Source organism: Erpetoichthys calabaricus, chromosome 4, assembly GCF_900747795.2.
Source record: "Erpetoichthys calabaricus chromosome 4, fErpCal1.3, whole genome shotgun sequence".
Classification (NCBI taxonomy): domain Eukaryota; kingdom Metazoa; phylum Chordata; class Cladistia; order Polypteriformes; family Polypteridae; genus Erpetoichthys; species Erpetoichthys calabaricus.
The window spans coordinates 47,146,290-47,166,336 of NC_041397.2; the positions used below are offsets into that span (position 1 = coordinate 47,146,290).

At 38.1% G+C, this 20,047-nt stretch overlaps 1 protein-coding gene across 3 annotated transcripts in view; it reads left to right on the forward strand.

Annotated features, from left to right (window-relative positions):
- Window positions 1-20,047, forward strand: part of poglut3 (protein O-glucosyltransferase 3) — a 61,341-nt gene that overhangs the window by 11,809 nt on the left and 29,485 nt on the right. The window lies entirely within an intron of this gene.

Consider the following 20,047-nt stretch of genomic DNA (forward strand, 5'->3'; position numbering starts at 1 on the left):
ACAATACTGCATTAAGCTTTGCACATGTGCAAAGGATAGGAACACTATAATTGAAAGAGGGATGCAATTTGGGCAACAGCATTCCATATTCCTATAGAATGCTACAGGGCAGGTGATCCTGCAGGAGATGATGAGAAGAGACAGACTGAAGCTAGTGAGCGATAGCAAGAGCTTTTAAGACTTTGTAGTAGACCGTGGCAGCATGTGGCCACTAGCTAGATAAGCTGGGGCCCGGCACCTTGTTCAAGGATAGTAATAAGAGCTAGCTATGTTGTGATTCGTTCTAAGTACTATGATTAAAAATGGGTCCAGACCTCCAAAAATCCACAGGAAAAGACCAGACCCACCTTAATTCATGTCACGGACACCTGTAATTGGCCTCACCCTATACAGCGTAACCCTTATTTAAATGGCAGGTGCTGTGCATGCACAGGCCCAAAAACAGGGCAGAGGCTTTAAGATATCAAAAAGGTCTTAAACTGTCCCAAAATGGAGAAGTGAAAAACTGTAAAACATCTAGTAAGTGCATGGCAAGACAAAGGGCAGGATAGATGTGGTAAGTAAATAAATCAAAAATCAGTATCCAAAGTTAGTATCTCAATTCAAAAACCAGGGGTCAAGACCAGAGAATCTGAGAACTAGCACCAAATAAGAAATGTGACTCAAATACAAAAACACAATACCAAAGTTGTTGATCCATCTTTAGATTCGACTTAAGTGCTGCTGAGAAAAGTTAACTACCTAATTAGGTGGCCCAACTCCTAAGGCTTCACATACAGAAAGCAGGTCAGACAACAAAAAACACTAAGTATATAGCTGACATAAAACATAATAGTAAAATTAACAAAAAAATAATAATATCAATAACAATCCTAATATTACATAAATACAACAAAGACAAAAATGATTGTATGTTGCTTCTGTTAGTGACTGGGCAGCTGAGCAGCTGCATTGAAGATCTAGACCTGGCCTACAAAAGTCACCTCTGAGTGGCCCAACCTCTGTAAATTCCTACAGTAGTACAGACCATGAATGCAACACTCTGAGTAACCTAGTAATATTCAAGCCACAAGACAGCATATTGTTATGTATCTAAAAGAGGTGGTAGTAGTTAATGATACAGGAGTCGCTTCTCCAGGGGAATCTTCCGCACTGTAAATGGTGCCCTGCTGCTCCTCATCTGGGTCACAGGGCCACCTCTTCCTTGGCCTGTTACAATTTTCTCCCCTCTCACCCTGATCCTGTCACTCATCTCTCTCTAGGGAAGTGCCCTGATCCCTTACAAAGTGCTTTCCCCTAAGAACACCCCACCCCCTAGCCCGGGCAGTAGTGAGACATGTCACAATATCAACATATTGTAATGTGAAATGTGTAACAAAGCCATGCCTAGTCACACGTGGTGATTTTAAACAAGCCTATGTTCCCTCAGAGTGCAGTAGACGTTGTATTGATGTGTGTTAGTTACTGTTATGCCTTGCTGTGAGTTTTTGCACTGATAGCTTTGATAGTTCTTTTTTATTCTATGATGTGCCTGGGTCCAATATGACCAAAATATTCATTTTATTTCAAAAGAGAAACAAATGTTATTGCTAATAATGTGCACTTGTTTTGATTTTATACACTTTGAGATGTGCCTGGTTCAGATGTGAACAAAATGTTTATTTTTTTATTTGAAAAGTAGAAAAAAAGTATTGTTACCACCTCAGATTCTGTTCAGTTATTGCCTTTTTATTGTTTATTAATGCACTTTTTGATGTACCTGTGTCAGATGTGACCAAATTTAAAAGGGAAACAATGAATAAACATTACTTGTTTTACAATACATTCATTTGTGTTGGTCCTGGCTGCCGAAAATGCTTGGACCAGTTAAATTTCTTGGTTTGAAAATCTGTCTCTACTGAATTTCTAATTGAATAGCCCTAATCTAGACTTTTAAATGTAAGTACATTTTACAGGGTTGCAGGGACATTCTAACTGGGTGAGTCTGCATTAAACCTAGGGCAGATATTTAATCCATAAGTAAACACAGAACCAGGCTAGCAGTGACCCCAGACAGGGTTTTAATATCACTGCACATTCAACCTGCCTTTGAGTCTCGAATCAGGAGGAGAGTTGGGGGTGAAGGCGTAGGAGGAAGAGACCGGAGCTTGGAGAGGTGATAGCAAGAATGCATACTGGTAAATGAAACGAGCAAGTGGGCCAGCCCTCACCCTTGGCAGACAGGGATAAAGAACTGTATAGCTGGGTGCAGAGGGAGAGCAGGATTGTTTTTTATTCTGTGTTCTGTTTATGTGGTACTTGTGTTCTCTTTGTGTTCATTCCTACTTTGTTGTTTCAGTTTAGTCAGATTACAGAGTGCTTTCTTCCAGTTATGCATTGATATAGGACAAAACAATTTTATTAGAAATCTAATGGTCTAAATAAGAAGTTAAAAATTCTTAAAATGAAAAATGTAGCACTTCTGTTTTAACCTAAGAATTAGTCATTAGAAATAGTTGACCTTAAGGATACCTGAAAGGCAGTTGAACCAACAGACTGGAGTTTAGTTTTCTTCTAGCTGTAGGATATTTCTATTTGTGTGTTTATTTTTGGTATATTATGCAATTTTTATAAAGCTCTTATTTAATGAAGCTGAGGGTGACCAAGTGGCTAAAGCATTTTAGTTTAAATCCAAATCTTGTGTTCACTTTGTAATCCAGAATGAGTTGCTTAAGCTGTCTCTTCTCTATGGGAACTATGAGAAATTCGAGCATTTTGAGCATTTTGTGCTGTAGTTATGCACTTGGAAAGCACTTTGAAATGAAAGGTGCTATTTAAAATAAAGGTACGCTCTGAGTTCATGAAGGTACTGTGTGGCAGTATTGTTAAGAGGAATAGGCTAAACAAAATGTACGATGTAATATATTCAGTATGAGACTTTTGTCAGTTATCAGATTGAGAAAATAACATTTTGAAGAATTTACATTTTAAGAGTTTCCTCCTGTGCCATGTGTGGAGATATAAATCCTGCTTTTTATTAGGCCTGTAAAACTGTCATGGACATGTTGTAGTATCTTGTTTTATTTATATGGATAGAGAATGTTGCTTAGAATTGCTTTACATAATTTTGGAATGAGGAAATTCAAGAGAACTAAATATTTATGTTGGTTTTATGTGTAGTCAGAGTGTTATAAATTGTTGTAGCTACCATAGCCAAGTCTTCAATACAAGAGAAAGCCCATCTATTTGAAAGAGCTTGGACATGAAGCAGGAGGCTGTAGGTGATTGTGAACAAGCGTGAGAAACATGTAGGACAGGGTCATGGATGCTAAGAGTTACTCATGGGGCCTTGAAAAGTAAAACTCAATGTTTGTTGATCATTTCTTTTGCATTGTCAGTGTTCAGAAATAGGAGTTATTAAGCAAGATATGAAATACGTTGTATTTATTTTGCAAGGGACAAACACTCCCTAAAAATAGGTTATTTTTGAAGCCAAAACATGCAAACACACCTCTAATAAGGCAAAACACTCAACCATTACAGAAAAAATAGTACTTAGCTTGTCACTTAATATTGTCATTTAAATCAAAAAACTGTTAAGGCACAGGAAGGATACGCATTATTATAACAAGAGTCTCTGGTATAACAAAAGCACATGGTCATGGCAGTGAATTCCTTATCAGTGTGTGTGGTTGTGGTCTTTGTTCTTAAGCTGTGCAGAGTTTTTAGAAAAGGCAAATGTTTGTATGAATTCCAGCAGGAGAGCACTCTGATGTTAACTATTGTGGTAGACAGAGAAACCGACAGGTAACTGCATCTTAATTAAATGTTTTTACATGAATGAATCCAGCAAACTATATATATATATATATAAATATATATATATATATATATATATATAGACGGGCGCTCAGCAGGCTCCTATCAATTATGAGGAGGAGCAGCTTCAGCGACAGACTGCTGTCAATGTCCTGCTCCATTGACAGACTGAGGAGATCATTCCTCCCCCAAACTATGCGACTCTTCAGTTCCACCCGGGTGGGTAAACGTTACCATTATTCAATGTTATTGTCTGTTTTTACCTGCATTTTTATTACTCTTTAATTTAATATTGTTTTTTGTATCAGTATGCTGCTGCTGGAGTATGTGAAATTCCCCTTGGGATTAATAAAGTATCTATCTATCTATCTATATATCTATCTATCTATCTATGTATCTATCTATATATCTATCTATCTATCTATCTATCTATCTATCTATATACAGTATATGTATGTGTATATATATATATACTGTGTACAGCAGTCCGCTCCATTATTATTGGCACCCTTAAAGGAAATGGGTAAAAATAAACATATAAAATAAGCAGTGCATATAATGATTAGAATAGTCTAATAATCTATGAACATTGCTTTATTTTGAGAATAATATATCCTCAAGAACATAAGAATACCTTAAATAAAACTAAATACATATGAATCTTTGGTAAAAAAAAAAAATACAAATTTCTGTTTTAATTGCTCCTGTGATACCATTTCCTGTTTCCCTGATATATAAATGTGAAGTTTCCGACATGATGAGACTTAAAATTGTTGAGCTGTGTCATGTTTCAGCCAGCATTTTCCACTTGGCTGTTGTTCACAGCTGTGTTTCATTTCTGTCTTGTTCAATTTTGTATCATTTAATTATATTAATGTTTATTTTATCTATTATGTATGTTTTTCTGTATGAATATTAGAAAAGGGGAAGAGCTTTAGTTATGTTCCTTGTTCTTTGTGGGTGGTCCTACAAGGGGCAGGGCCACCTGTCAATCACCGGTAGGACCGGCCCTCCACCCTATTTAAGGGGGGCTCCCCAGGAGTGGAGTGTGTTATGGTGAAATACTGTGCTACTGCTTTTCTTTGTGTTTTCTGGATTTTCGACCCTGCACATGGTTTTTGATTACACCTCTTGGATTCTGTTTTGGAACTGTGCTTCTGGATTTTTTTGAACCTCTGTTCTGGCTTGACCATGATTATAGGAATTCTCTATTGGGACTTATTTGCTGGGTTTGCCTTACCTTTTCGGGCATCTCCTTGGGCTCTTTGGAGCTTTGTGCTTGAATAGTACAGTAATCCCTACTTCGTGGTTCACTTTTCGCGGATTCACGACTTCGCGGATTTTATATGTAAGCATATCTAAATATATAATGCGGATTTTTCGCTGCTTCGCGGGTTTCTGCAGACAATGCGTCTTTTTACTTCTGGTACTTGCTATCTCAGTTGGTTTGCCCAGTTGATTTCATACAAGAGATGCTATTGGCGGATGGCTGATAAGCTACCCAATCAGAGCACGCAGTTAAGTTCCTGTGTGCTGCTGATTGGCTCAGCGACGGAGTGTTGCATTAACCAGGAAGTCTCATCTCACTCATTCAGCATTAACGTGCTATTGATTCAGGGGCCGTGTCCAAGCACCAACAGAAGATGCAAATGATTGCAGAAAAGGTAAACGTTTTGGATATGTTGAAGGAAGGGAACAGCTACACCATTACAGCATCAATGAGTCCACGATTCTTTTTATTTAAAAAAGAGGAAAAGCATATAAGATCTACGGCCGCAGTGTCCTTTAACCAGGGCGCAAAACGAGTTGCGAGTGGACGTGATAAGGCAGTAGTCTGGATGGAATCTGCTTTAGGAATCTTTGCAACAAGGTCGACGACGTCATGACCGCCTACAAGCTGTTACATATACATCACTATACAGTAAGTGTAAACTTATCTACCGATTTCATATTGCTTAGCAGTTGTCCCTGTTATTAATAGAGTAAAGGGTGGGTTGTAAACAATACAGGGAGGGTTTAAAAACGTCCAAATACACGTGAAATAATTAAATAAATATGGTGTCCCTACTTCGCGGAAATTCAGTTATCGCGGTCGGCCTTGGAACCTATCTCCCGCGATAAGTGAGGGATTACTGTAATTTTTTTGTAAAAATAAACCTTTTATTTTTATCAAGATTTTTCTTGGCCCTTTGGGTTTCTAGTTGGGGTATTGTGATGGTGTTTTCTCCCTCTAGTGGGCATCTTTTTGAAAGTATTTTGTACCTGTGCTTTCTGGACTCCCCCAGATCGTGACAACCTGCACAAATTAGGCACAGGTTATTCAAAAATTAGTGAGCTGCTGAAAGTGCTGTTTAGCACAGTCAGTGCCATAATAAAAAAAAAAATTTCAGAAGTATGAAACAGTTGAAAACTTACCAGGAAGAGTACTTCCACCATGCTCAGTGAGAAGGGCATTAGGAGAGGCAAAGAAAAACCCACAGATCATAATTTGGTTAAATCTTGGAATTGTTGTATTTCTAAATCAAAAAATTTCTAAAGTTCTGTTTAAGAACAAGCCACAGAATGTTTGGAAAACATTTTGGAATTACAAGTGGAATTTTGTATTGTTGTCAAATGAAATCAAAATTGAACTTTTTTTTTGTCATACACACCATTGTCATATTTGGTGTAAATTGCAGACCACAACTGAAGAAACATATTTAACATCTACTGTGAAATATGGTAGTGGATCATTGATGCTGTGAGGCTGTTTTCCTGTAAGTGTTTTAGGGGTTCCTGTGAAGATTAACAGAAGAATGATTGATATGAGTCTACCATTAGAAAGAGACTGAACAGATTAAATCTACCTGTGAGTTGTGCTTTTAAGAAGCCTTTGCTGCCCAGAAAGAGCATCATGGCAAGACTAAAGTTTTCCTGTGAACATCTAAGCAAAGAACAAGACTTCTGGAACGGTGTGATCTGGATAGGCGAAGCAAAGATAGAGTTTCCTGACCACAGTACCAGAAGATATGTTTTGCTGAAACCAAAGACTGTGCTTGACCTGAAGAGCTTGATACCAGCTGTAAAGCACAGTGATGGAAATGTCATAGTTTGGAGTTGCTTTGCTGGATCAGGGTCTGGGCAGCTTACCATCACATAATCTAGTATGAATTATTCATTGTACCAGAGGGTGCCTCAGCCGAAAGTGGACCTTGCAACATTGTAATGACCCTAAATACTCCAGTAAATCCACCAAGAAATGGCAGAAAAGAAAGAAATGAAGGGTTCAAACCTTGAAGGGTTCAGTGCCTACTTGAAGGGGTAATTCCAGCTATTTATTGCCACAAGTTGTTTTTTTTCCACAGGCAGAAATGGCATATGTTATTATTTCCATTGAATACATTTTTGAGATTTTTTTAATTACATCACCTTTGTCTAAATATACTGTTTACATGAAGATAAAATTTTGACATGCCCACATTTGTTAAAAAAAAAAAAGAACAAACTTTTTCAAATTGTGTTGGAACGAGGGGGAGTCAGCGAGCCCCAAACCCCCAAACACAAACAAACAGTGAGTCCTGTGTTTAAATAATGGAAGGTTTATTAAACCACTTCTTCCACTAAGTTGCAAAAAGTACAAAGACACAAGTTTTCTCTCTCCAAAATACCTTTTTCTCACCACCACTACCGCACTGCCCTCCTCCCACTGAGTGGTGCGCCATGTCCTCCCAGTTCCAACTCAACTAGATAAGGGAGTGCGCTCTCTTTTATTATGGACCCAGGAGTACTTCCAGTGCAAGGGCGATTGCCCGATGGAAGCACATCTGGCTCATGTGAAAGTCCATTATAACAGGGAGCTTGTCTGCCTGTTGCACCCTCTTGCAGCACCCAATGACCCCAATAGGGCTGCTCTGCTGGACTACATCCCCAGGCATGCTCTGCTGGCTTCCCACTGGGCACTGATATTCAGGGCCACTGCCATCTAGCATGCTGGGAGTAAAAAACCCCCAGCAACATCTTCTCTTTTCAGTAGGCTGTCCGTCATTACCTTTTGGCTCTTCCTTCCGGGTCTGTTCCCTTTCTCTTCCCCGGCCAGGATGCGTATCTGCCTTTTAGGAGTCTCCCATCTGGGTAAGGAACCATCCCTTCTTCTGGCTGGGATGCCTGTGGCATCTACAAAATGTAATCCTGACTGAGGACATGCATGAACACTGAAACTGAATCATTATACTCCCTAAATAATTAATCTGTCACTATTTCAAAGAGTTCTTTAATTCCGATCCACTCAGGTATACATCTAAATTAGACAAATGCTTTAAAAATCATACTTGGAACCCGAACAGGATAAGGCAAACATTTTTTTAGGCGTTTTAACTGATTGTGTCATCTCTTGGCACTAGTGTTATTCCATCATACTCATATATCTTTTAATGATAACACAATGGGATTAAATTCTTAAGTTTCACTCTTCTGCCTTGTTGATTTACTTGCTTTTGTTCAGATTTTTTGTTGCTGTGTAATAACAACAGAATGGTTATATGTATGCAATTTTCCAACTCGCCTATTAATATGATGTGGTAAGACAGGCATTTTGATGACTCACACCTTTATGAAAGCTAATACAGTGCCTGTCAGGACTCTTTTGCCATTGGTAGTTTCTATCTGCTTTTTGTAACTTCTGTATGTTTAAGGTGTTACAGTACAAACAGGTGTCTAGTTATTCTCAGCTACTTCAAGAGTTTTGAGTCAATTAATACATCAGATACAGAGTAATGTGAATGGACAATGTATATATAAAGGCATTTCCATTGTGGATATAGGAAAAAAGGGAAGGGACAACAAAAGGAGTCATAAAAGTATATAAAAATAAACAAAAAATAAAGAAACTCTACATAGTTCTACTCAAAGATTTCCTTTCTTCCACCTGCAAGTGACTAGGCTGGAATCCTGTTCACTGTTTTTGTGAATTTTACATGGCTCTATGCAGACACAGTTACTTTTTATTATGTAGTGTTGTGTTCTTGGATATCTCCTGACTTGTGCCTAACACTGCTGAGATAGATTTTTGTCCCCAGTGACTGTAAATTTGATGAAGCAGATTTGAAAATGGGTGGATGAATGAAGAGATTGATGAAACCTTCACAGAGACCACTATCACATGGCACTTTTCCAAATGAAAATCAAATTCCATTCAATCAGTCCTTTTAGAAGTAAGCCTTTACAAGTACTTGCTGTATTTTATCTGAAATGATTTCATTAATTGTTGTCTGTCATTGATGTGTGTACAGTAGCGGTGAGTGAACTCCACTAAATTTGTTTTGCCTCGGGTATGATGAAATCACAGAAAGGTTTGGGAATTTCCATGAACTTTGTGAAATGCATTGAAGTCAATGGGGAAGTGCAATGATCTGCCAGCTATGCTTGACCGATTTTTTTGTGGCCAAAAATTAGAACTAAGCTGAGATAAAATTAATAGAATTCAATATCAGAACAGTAAATTTTTCTTGCAGATAGTGGTGCCAGGAGCAGGAGCATGAATGTACTGTGGATTTAACCCCACAAGCCCAGTGTATATAAGAGTTACAGAAAACCAGAGGGAGAGCAACTAAAAAAAAAAACAGATATAGTTCCTGGAGACAGCAGTAGGGGGCTTGAAATCTTTACTGACCTAGAACTCATTCCTTTTTATGTTTGTTATGAATATTAAATGCCATGAAAGCCCACTCAGACTGTAAGCCAGACAGCACTGCACTGTCACTCCATACTGAGTGAACATGCGGCTTAAATTTGGCTTCTTGAGAACTCCAAGTGTTCATCAGTGAGCAAAGACTCATGTTGTCATCCCATCCTGCAGCTGCCATCCTGTGCCTAACTAGGTTGTTGTGTCTAGAAAAAGGCTCTCCATACATCCATTAGATTGCATCTACAATGGTTGTTACTGCCACTGACTGATCTCTAATAGACATGTGCAGAGACGGCAGTTGGCGAGTGAGAGGAAGTATAGATCTCAACCAGCTCACTGGTGGGGACACAACGGAGGTCACGTATTCAACACTGGATTCTACAGCTCTGTCATGTCATGCTGGGAAAAAAATTGTCCACACAGCAAATGTTCAGGTCATATATTGTTAATTTTGTATTTTTTAATATTTTGGCATTTATAAAATATGTTCTCAATAAAATAATTTGAAGTTTAAGAAATAATTAGACTCACATGATTTTTTTTTATGCTGTAAATAATGTCATTGTGCTGGAGAGTGGTGAAGTATTGCAAGGTGGTAGGCACAAGCAAGTAAGAACTACACAGTACTCTGTACATATGGCAGTAATGACCCTATAAACCTCCTGTTTCTCTCCCTCTCCTTCTCCAATACCCTTGCTTCTGTCCTCCTCTAACCTGGGCTATTGCTACCTATCGTCCTTCCAGCTCCAAGCTTCTAGCCTGAGTGAATCGAAGGAACTTTACAGCCTCAGCTAGCAGCCACTTTATGAATAAATCCAGTGACAGGAATATTTTCTAGAAGCCTTGAGGCTATGCCATTGGGACTCCCTTTTGAGAGCTCAGTTAATCCACCAATCTTGCAGTCTTTAACTACTGTTTCCAGTTAAAAGTCCAGGCAATTTTTTAGCAACCTATCCTTCACCCTACTTCACACTGCATGTAAACTCATTCCATTTAGTTATGGTCCCCTGTGTGGATAAAAAAAGTTGTATTTGTATGCAATTCACCCAAAACCAGCTTCCACATGTGCCCCTAATTCCACAGTGACACCATCAAAACATGTTTTATTGCTTCCTGTTGGTCTTTCTAGTCTTTCTGACTAATTGTACATTCCAGACGTTATGATAATGTGTGAGCCTTGTAAGTACCAGTATTTGTTTATTAGCAGCCCAAGTTGTTTGTGTTTCCGGTCCCTACATACTTCTAACCCAAAAACACACACAATTTATAACAGGTGGTAAGTGACAAACCTCTTAAACATTAGATAGATAGATACTTTATTAGGAAAAAAGATGGATTTTTATATTGAAACAAACAGTAGTTAAGGCAAATTAAAGTCTGATTTATACTTCTGTATCAAACCTATGCTGTCGAAAGCAGTTTATACTTCTGCATCGCGCTGTGCTGCAAGCACATGCCTGAAAGGCACTTGGCAGTGTTTCTAGCACACAAGAAAAGCAAATGATCAATTAAAATGCAGGTGGTTTTTGCCCTCCAGGATCACCACTCCTCTTATTACATATTTTCTTCCTTAGGTGAATAAATTATCCCTCAGATTTTCCACTTTTTCATACATTTGCCTACTTCCAAACCGATGTTAACTGATATTTCACACCACAAATTGGCCGCCTTCTGATTTGTAGTTTTGTGATGAGGAATCATATAAATGTGTATATTTAAGAGCAAATCTTTCCTTGATCTGCACTATATTTTAATTCAGAATAGCAGAAAATGAACTTGAACGCGTTTTAGGAAATGCATGTTTTTTTCTCTCTCTCTTTATCAAGCTTCTGTAAAGTTTTCATTTTCCCCTGGGAACAAATAAAGTATTTATCTATCTGTCTATCATAGAAGTAGGGGTCTGAGTAAGGTGCTCGTCGACAAGATGTATAGTCGTATTTTTGAGGAGGTGCACATCAGGCTATTCTGGCTATGGCTTAGGATCGATACAGAAGTATAAACTGATCTTAAAGTGCCACACTAACAAAGCAAGAAGATCAAGAGCAAGTTTCTTATCTGTAGCTGAGGCCTTGACTCTTTAAGTCTCTTGGTTTAGAAAAGAGGTTCAAAAGATATATGGCTCCTTGAGTTTATAGAAACTGTCAAATATTATTTTTACTATTAGCTTTTACTCTTAGCAAGCATTTCCGTTAAAGCGTTTTGATCTGTGACCCAGTCCTGCCTAAGTTCTCATGCTCTGGTGTTATGTACAAAGTTAAAATTGATAAAAACTGAAGCTAGCAGGAGTGACAGAAAACATCCTGACGTAACGGTCCTGTATATCAGTAACTTACACAGACAAGGGATACTCACTAATCTTGTACTCCTGTAAGTAACTGACTGACAGCCAGCGAGCAAGAGGGGGAGCAAGTGTGTAGCATGTGGTTACTGCTGATTTTTACCATCTTATTCAAATGTTATTTAAAAAAATTAATCTATGTTAAGAACTAGCAAAATACCCGCGCTTCGCAGCGGAGAAGTACTGTGTTAAAGAGGTTATGTAAACATATATATACATAAACATAGTGTATATATACATAAATATATACATATACACATCCACATATATATACATATATCAACATATATATACACATACATATATATATATACACACAGATGCAGATGCAGACACATATACATATATATACATATACATATTTGTATATCTACATATATATACACATATATACATATATATATACATATACATATTTGTATATCTACATTGTCTACCACCTTCGCTAATCATTCTTGAGGCAGATTGAAGACTTAAGTGCCAGCTTAACTGAAAAATTAAAGAAAACATACTAAGTTTTAAAACAAATCAGTTTTAACGGGAAAAGATGCCGACGAAAGAAGAGAAGCAGCGGGACGCTAGGGTCAAGAGCTGCTCATTAAGCAGCAAGCGCATCAACCTCTGAGCAAACGAATGGTAAACGTACAGAGAAAGAGGATAAATACTGTGAATGGTCATGTCAAGTGTATTCACTCCACGTTATCGTGGAGTGCGCTGTTACTGGTATTTTGATAAAAGAATCTGAATAACATATAAGAATCGTATAAATTATTAAACAGTAAAACATTAACATTTAAGAAGTAAAGATACATTGAGTACTACTGTAGTGCTTTCGGGTATAGTACATTTTTTGTTTGGCCATTACATGCATAAATGTATAAATTTTTTGGTGTACCTACGCAAGAACACGCGACATGACCCGGCAGTTAAAAATGTATCGCTCCAGCAATTTTAACTCTGTTACAAAGTCATGTAATATGGCATTGCAAACGGCAGCGGGAGCGTTTGTATAAAGTTAAGGTTACGGTTTACACCGTGCTTTTTTATACCTCGTGTCTTCTCATTAAACTTGTATGTCGTGAATATGGTATTGCAAACGGCAGCGGGAGCGTTTCTATAAAGTTAATTTAGACTTACGGTTTACACCGTACTTTTTTATACCTCGTGTGTTATGAAGATGCTTGTATGCGTCACTCACTCGCTTGTTATTGTTTCGCTGCCTTGTCAATTGTGTAATGAATGTTTTCTTCTGCGCTCTTTGGGGCTCCTCCTTCTTTTCTACGTACTGACTTCACAGTCAGTTCACGTGATTACGTGGGAGGCGTGATGACGCGACACGCAACTCAGTCTCCTACGGCCATCTTGCTGCCTTTTTCTATAAACTCAATTTAAACTTACTGTTTACACCGTGCTTTGAAGATGCATAGTATGCGACACGTGTTTCGCCGTAATTGTGGGCTCATCAGGAGTACACAGTCACTGCACTCCCTTACGGGAATCGATCCTCGGACATAGAGGCGAAGCCCCTAACGTTGTGCCACGGCGTGAGGTTCGTTCATTTGACAGCATGTAGATCGGGGTAATTACATTGCAGGCATTCGTAGTCTGATTCACAATCTGATTGTATGGGTGGTTACCTACCAGGTAACGCTTGTGGTTGGTGAGCAAGTCGGCTAACTTCTGCCACGGTGCCCTCTTTCAGTTGCGAGAAGCAGATCATACAATGGTTGAAATAGTTTAATATATATAGCAAAATCACCGCGCTTCGCAGGGGCGAATATGGTATTGCAAACGGCAGCGTTTCTATAAACTTAAAGTTACGGTTTATACCGTGCCTTGTTTCATATTCTTTTCCTACCTTATCAATTGTGTAATGTGTTTTTTGAACAGGTTTGATTAATGCAAGTGATCACTCCTGCTGCGTTCAGTCACTTCACGTGAGCCACTATCTTGTGTGATGTTGCGATGTCTACGGGTTTATTTAATGTTAGCTAAGACCCGGCAGTTAAAAGTTTCTCGCTACAGCAATTTTAATTCTGTTACAAAGTGATGCAAACTGTCGTTTATACCTCGTGTCTTCTCATTAAAGTTGTATCTCGCGAATATGGCATTGCAAACGGCAGCGGGAGCGTTTGTATAAAGTTAAGGTTACGGTTTACAACGTGCTTTTTTATACCTCGTGTCTTCTCATTAAACTTGTATGTCGCGAATATGGTATTGCAAACGGCAGCGGGAGCGTTTCTATAAAGTTAATTTAGACTTACGGTTTACACCGTGCTTTTTTATACCTCGTGTCTTATGAAGATGCTTGTATGCGTCACTCACTCGCTTCTTATTGTTTCGCTGCCTTGTCAATTGTGTAATGAATGTTTTCTTCTGCACTCTTTGGGGCTCCTCCTTCTTTTCTACGTACTGACTTCACAGTCAGTTCATGTGATTACGTGGGAGGCGTGATGACGCGACACGCAACTCAGTCTCCTACGGCCATCTTGCTGCCTACCATTACAGTATATGGACAAAAAAGAGGTTCCAGTTATGACCATTACGCGTATAATTTTGAAATGAAATCTGCCTAACTTTTGTAAGTAAGCTGTAAGGAATGAGCCTGCCAAATTTCAGCCTTCCACCTACACGGGAAGTTGGAGAATTAGTGATGAGTCAGTCAGTGAGTGAGTGAGTCAGTCAGTCAGTCAGTGAGGGCTTTGCCTTTTATTATTATAGATACAATTCCCTATATATCTCTTTTTCTGTCTGTACTCAAATAATTCTGGAAACGTCATGGTTCTATAAAAGATCTCGTACTTGACCTTTAGCCATACCTTGTTTTGAAGTTGGTCTTGGGATAATCACAATTAAAAGATGCATTGTTTTACAGCTTATATGGGTCTGTTGGGTATATGTTCCAAATTATGTATATTTTTTGTTTTACAAGCCAAAGTACTCGGCATAGCCTTGGTGTAAATAAACAGGGAAAAAAACTGTGTTTTGGAAACACAACCCAGATTAGACAAAAGTTGTAATCCTGTGAGATAATGAAATTGTTATCCTTATTAGTTGAGAAGAAAATACTGTAGATACCTTTGGTCTAAGGTTCTACTTAGGCTGCCACAAAACATTGTGCACACTGATGATGCCCATTAACTGCAGCGCACAAGGGAATTGTAATCCCTGGATCAGCGCCAGTTTTTAGCTTTCCCTTCCCTCCCATTACATCCTGTCCCCATGGTATGTGTAGTAGCCTACGTTTGAAGTTGGAGCAACAGCAACACAAATGTAGTAATTCATAAATAAATCAATTCTGCCATTTTTGTATTATTGGTAAACAAACTAACAGACATCCAAACAGTTTACAATTTTACTTATATTAATAGTTGTTTTTATTAATTCTGAATTATTATTTTTCATGTCAATGTGTTATTTTTGTTGATTTCATATGTGATTTTTGTAATTGTGTGCTGTCCCTTCTGTCTCTTTAAATGTAGTTATGGTCTTGTTCTTAGTGGGGGTGGAGCCCTAGGAGGAGGGGCCACCCTGACATCATCACTCCTGAGCCCTCCCTCAGGTTATTTAAATTGCCTGAGAAGGCCCAGAACTTGGAATCATTCATTGGTAGAAGTTTCAGTGAATATTGTGTTTCTGTATTGGTATTCCTGGATTATTATGCTCTGTGTAAATGATTCTGATTTTGGATTTTGCTTTGGCACTCGTTTGCTTAGGATTGCCTTCTAGGCAGCTCTGTTGTGCCTCTTTTTGCACTTTTAAGCTTTTCTTTGTATTTTTTTATCCTTATAAAAGATACTTATATTTTTGTGATATTTCTAATTGTTTTTTTCAGCTCCCTTTTTTTGGGCCTACTTCAGCTGAATCCGGTATGTAGCCTTAGGAGTCTGGCTGAAGTCAGGGGAGCCTCTGCTGGGCAGACTAGGTAGGATTCTGGCCTGCTTCCTGGTTAGTTTTTAGGAGGCTTCACATCCTAATCATGGATGAAACACCATATCATAATATTGTTTAACATTCCTAGTACATTACTAGTACAGTAACATTCTGCATACCTCATTAAATCATAAATAACAGTGACATACTAATTGATTATATTTGCCATAAAATACAGCTCCCCCTGAGGTACCAATTTTAATGAATATTTTTACCCTCATATTTGTTCTTAAACCAGAATACCTAGTAGTTAAACAGATGTTATTTGTTACTATGGGTTACCATACAGTTTGCACATTTCCCAAATGTCTGCATGGGCGTCTTCCATAGTGCAAAGACAAGTTTAAGGTTAATTGATGACTCTAAACTGGCCTGATGTGTGCGTGTGTGTGTGCGTGTGCGTGTGTGCGTGCACTTCACTATTGACCACCATCCTATCCAGGATTGATTTCTTCTGTACATCCAAAGCTTCCAGACATGGCACCAGCTCTCCAAGCTGATTTAGTGAGTTCCGAAAACTGGTGGATGCATTAATATTTGATATTTGGTGTGTACTGGTTTTACTGGCGCAAGCAATTTGCTTAAATCATTTTTTATTGTATATGGATGTTAGGACACCCTGTATAAATCTTTCTACTTAAAGCATAATAAAAAATAAAGAATTCTACAGAGCTCTCTACTTTAGTATCATATGTTGTAATTATATCTATTAATAACTTTGTGACTTTTCAGATTTAGTAGTATCTATTTCTGTAACATTAGTCAAGATAGATCATATGGCCTTTGTTTTCTTTGTCATATATGGTGCCTAGCCTCCATGAAGTTTTGCTGCTCATGGCTGAAGCTTGATAGCAATCATGCAGAATGGTGTTATATGAGTGTTTTTCATAAATGGCATAGTTTATTCTTATATTGTGCTACATCTGTACTCACATGGGTTTAATTTCCCTAGCTTTAAGACATCTTGTCAGGTCATTTGGCATGTCCTTCTGCTGTACAAGTGTTTGCATGCCATAAACTGGGAACATAATGGCAGCTGGATAAGCTGTTATGAAATAGAGGTCTGGACAAACCTCAGTGGCATAGTATTTTCCAGTGGTTTTTTTTATCATCCTGTTATAAAGAGTGGAAACAAGTTGATGATTTACTCTTTACATAATTAATAGCCTAAACTTAGAAAACAGGTGGTAAGGGCTTGTTAAATATAACCACTAACTCCTAGGAGGACTCTCATATTAAGCTGTCTGTCTTCATCTGAATCTGTTTCTTTAGGAGTCCTTCAAACTGCTCAAAATCTGTATTATGTTTAGGATGGTGGGACACTGATTAGTTCACACTTAGCACCAGGAAACGGGATTTATAGCCCAGCCACACTTACAGTGTGGAGTCTGCAAGTTATCCTTGTGTTCACAAATGTAATATATCTTGTTGCATTTGAACACACACTCCTGCAATTGTCAGCAGACATTGCTACCAAGTAGCCTTAGAACTTGAAGACAAAAGGAGACCCTGAAACTAGTAGTTGAAATGGTTATTTTGTTGAACAAAGGTGGGAGAAAAAATGACTGTGCAAAATAGTCAATATCTTTAATAATACTGCAAACCTTTCTAAGGCATTGTGCACTATATATGAACACAAGGAGCTGTGTGCCAGTAATATTCTGTTCTGCCTTCACCACCATCGGTAGAGCTTTTATGGTCCTGAACTGAGTCCGTGCTGTACCCATGATATTATTTATGTAGTAAGTAAAGATGAACTTCGCTGTGTGCCTGCAGAGGTCTGAAGGACAGATGGAGTTATCCAGGCTTTCCTTTAATGTCTGAGAACACAAAGGCATTAGTGAGCGTTCCTGATGATACACAAGATTTGTTATGCCCACTTCAGTTTAGAGATGATGGTCACTTCAAAAAAGTTAAAGCTACTGACCCCAGTGCAGTATTATCATATCATTATCATTAGCATATCTCTTCTCTTTTTGAAGTCTACAGTCGTGGCTAAAAGTTTTGAGAATGTCACAAGTATTGGTTTTCACAGAGTTTGCTGCTTCAGTGTTTTTAGATCATTTTGTCAGATGTTTCTATGGCATACTGAAGTATAATTACAAGCATTCCATAAGTTTCAAAGGCTTTTATTGACAATTACATTAAGTCTATGCAAAGAGTCAATATTTGCAGTGTTGGCCCTTCTTTTTCAAGACCTCTGCAATTCGCCCTGGCATGTTGTCAATCAACTGCTGGGCCAAATCTTGACTGATGGCAGCCCTTTCTTGCATAATGATCCTTTTTGTTTTAATTATGAAATGTTTTTTGGATCGCTTCATCTGTCATTTTATAAATTTATGGTTGCTGCTATTTTGGTTTCCCATTGTTAGCGCTAAAGCACAGGTTAGGGGCATATCCTTGGAAGTCATAACCTTTGATCACAGTACAATAGGATAAAAGGTCACCCATGAAAACACTTCCTCATCCAAGCAGTGGAATCAAAATCCAAATTTCTAATTGCTGTTGCTAACTTTTCTATCTTTGTTTCATGACACTATTGACCTTAGATCTTGTTTATCAACCATGAATTTTTGTCTCACATTTTGGCGTAGACAGTCATTATCATTGATTTCTCAGTTCAGAACCCCCCATTCTGCCTTCATTCTTCTCCTGGCTCACTCTCAAACCTTGTATGTTCACAGACATAACAGAAGTGCTAACTTCTTGTTGCCATGTTACCAAATATTTTCTCTGTAAGCCCTCTCATCATTTTTTGTGATCAGGCCTATTACAGTGGTGTCGTCAGCAAATTTAATTTAAGCTGGAGTTTTGTCTGGCCATGAGGCCATAGGCAAACGAGAAGAAGAGAAGTGTACTCAGGACTTTACCCTGTGAGCTGCTTTTGTAGAGGATTAATGTTGAGGGAGTAACACTGCCAATCTGCACTTGCTGCACATGCTTCCTGCCTTCTTGTTATTACTTCCAAACTCTAAATGCAGAGGTCGGCAGTAAATCCTAGGCAAAGTGCAAGATGTTGTATTTATATATGCTTTTTGTTATTTGCCCCTCTCTGATTTATTCATTTTTACTTATTTTTTCTTAGTGAATGTGATCAGATTTTGATGTATTTTTAGTAGTATTTGGAGGACAGTCTGAGAGGTGGAAAATACACCCAAGTTTTGGTGCTTCTTTATCTTTTTGGGCAAACTACTCAAATATGCAATACAGATGTCAAAGATTTTGCCCCCTAGTGAAACCATTCCAATTAAAGAAAAGCAATGAGACATGATTTCGGCCAGTGCCAGCCAATATAGGTCTCATTAACTAGCTATGCTACATTTTATTGGTAGAGCACCACCATGTACTAAAAGTGCTTTACAGGGTCAGATCGCTAGTACAACTGTTTACTTTGTAAAAGAACACCTTGGTTCACGACTGGTTCAAGGTATTTTTTATTATAAATAGGACTTTTGAAAGAGACATCTTCATTAAATGGATATTTGCAATTAGACAGTATGATACCTGAAATGACTGTGAGACAGTTGTTTCTTTAATTGCTTTTATGTACTTTGACCTAAGGTGGTTTTCTTGTAGGTCTGCTGTCAAGGTAGTGATTTACATGTTCATTTCTTCCATATTTGCCCATATGCTGTGCTTCTTTAAACACTAGTGTTACGGTAAACACCACGTTTTATTTGTGGTCCAGTTTGCTTGTTACTCCATTTTTGAATAATAGTAAGTCAAAACAAATCCAAATGACTAAAGAGTGTTTGAAAATATGCTTTGGGCAAAGGCTTGTCATCAGCTCATTGACGTAAGGTGTAAAAAAGTAAAATATTGTCATTGCAATTAGTGACTGAAATGTCACTATAGGTCTCCTTGAGGTGTTACCACATACAGTACAGAGAATAATTAACTATGTTTAGAAAAAATATGGTTGCTTCCATGATCGTCTAAATAAAATGTAATGGAAACAAACAGTAATTTGGATTATTACAATTTTTCTGAAGTTTCTTTGTTGTGTATGGAAGGAGAAATCTGGTAGACAAAGGCATTCCAGATTCATATAAAGACCTTGTTATATTTGACAACTTTTCCAGTGGTTTCCAGTCATAGCCTTCATCTACAAAGTCTAAGCAAGTCAGAGGCAGTTGGTGGCACACTCCTGTGAAGGCAGTTGAGTAACGTGACTTGTCCAGAGACTCGCTGCAAGTAGACTGTGACTCACCCCAGCAAAATCAAAAGGTTTGATTTTTGTCTTTAGTTTTAGGGACGGTCTATGTGTGCATGAGAGCTGACAACCTTTTAACACTTAGCTGAAAGTACAATGCATT